General features: G+C 40.0%; 1 protein-coding gene across 5 annotated transcripts in view; it reads right to left on the bottom strand.

The window, feature by feature from the left end:
- Positions 1–486, bottom strand: part of LOC109969090 (helicase with zinc finger domain 2) — a 34,544-nt gene extending 34,058 nt beyond the window's left edge. For 4 of the 5 annotated variants that reach the window (XR_002276225.1, XR_002276226.1, XM_020615754.1 and 1 more), the window contains exon 1: positions 379–486. The gene's annotated coding sequence lies outside the window, so the exon portion shown is untranslated. The remainder of the gene's footprint in view (positions 1–378) is intronic. The other variant, XM_020615756.1, reaches the window with a different exon arrangement.
- Between the last annotated feature and the right edge of the window lie 578 nt (positions 487–1,064).

Genomic DNA, 1,064 nt, shown 5'->3' with positions numbered 1-1,064 from the left:
TACATTGGTGTGATCCCTATACCCCATCTTATGCACAATTCTTATCGCTCTTTTTTGTAATATATACAATGGTTGAAGCGAGCTTTTGTATGTATTTCCCCAGTTTTCAACGCCATACTCTAAGTATGGTAAGATCAATGAAGAATACAAAATGCGTAATGCTTTCCCGTCCAAAATATATCTAACCATTGCCAATATCGATATATTTTTTGCTATTTTGTGCTGAACATATCTGATATGTTCAGTACATGGTGACCTGTCTGGGCTCTGTCTGCTTCCCAAATACCATAAATTTAGTTTGTCTGTCTGACTCTAAGTGAGACTTGACTAATGAACAACAACAGTCGGGTTTGAACGTGCAGCATCATGTACACTCACCACTTTGTGATTTCGGAATGAAGATAAATATGTCCGTTCCCTGAACTGGAGCACGGCTGGAGCTTCTCCACTTTCTCGGGCTTTTATGTGCACTCTCTCGTGATAACCAGGGATGATCCGTCTGACTTAAGTTTCGTTTCCCATATTTTTCGTCATCATCCGATTACAGTGATAAGCATGCGCTGTCCACAACCCTTTCCTCGGCTCCACCCCTTACACACACCACAGGCATAGCAACCCACATACACACACACACTTACACTATTATTGTTGTTATTGTTTTTCCCCAAACAATCGGGCTTACTCATTTTAACATCAGCTGACTTGTGAAGTCGCATGTTGCATGCAAACTGTTCATGTACAGGAGTCACATTTGATCTGTTGCTGACCTTTTGCCTGTGGTGGAATCTTTTATTTTAGGCATAATGTGTAACACCTTTTTGAGCAACTAAACCAGGGTCAAGATTGCACCTCTTTTCAATAGAAATACACTTGTTTTAACTTCATTCTCTTGTGCACTCAGCTGCCTTAATCTAATTTTTTTCTTAAAAATTTTGTTAATTTTTATTGGAAACTAGATTAAATGATTACACTCTGTAAGCACCATGTAACGTCACTGAACAGAGGTTTGACAGCGGACAGTCAGGACTGCAGAAAAGGTCATTGGTGCAAGCCTGCACTCCACA

The sequence above is a fragment of the Monopterus albus genome, unplaced genomic scaffold (assembly GCF_001952655.1).
Source record: "Monopterus albus unplaced genomic scaffold, M_albus_1.0 scaffold170.1, whole genome shotgun sequence".
Taxonomy (NCBI): Eukaryota; Metazoa; Chordata; class Actinopteri; order Synbranchiformes; family Synbranchidae; genus Monopterus; species Monopterus albus.
Note: the sequence above shows the minus strand (reverse complement) of the source record. Positions and strands in the feature narration are given on the sequence as shown.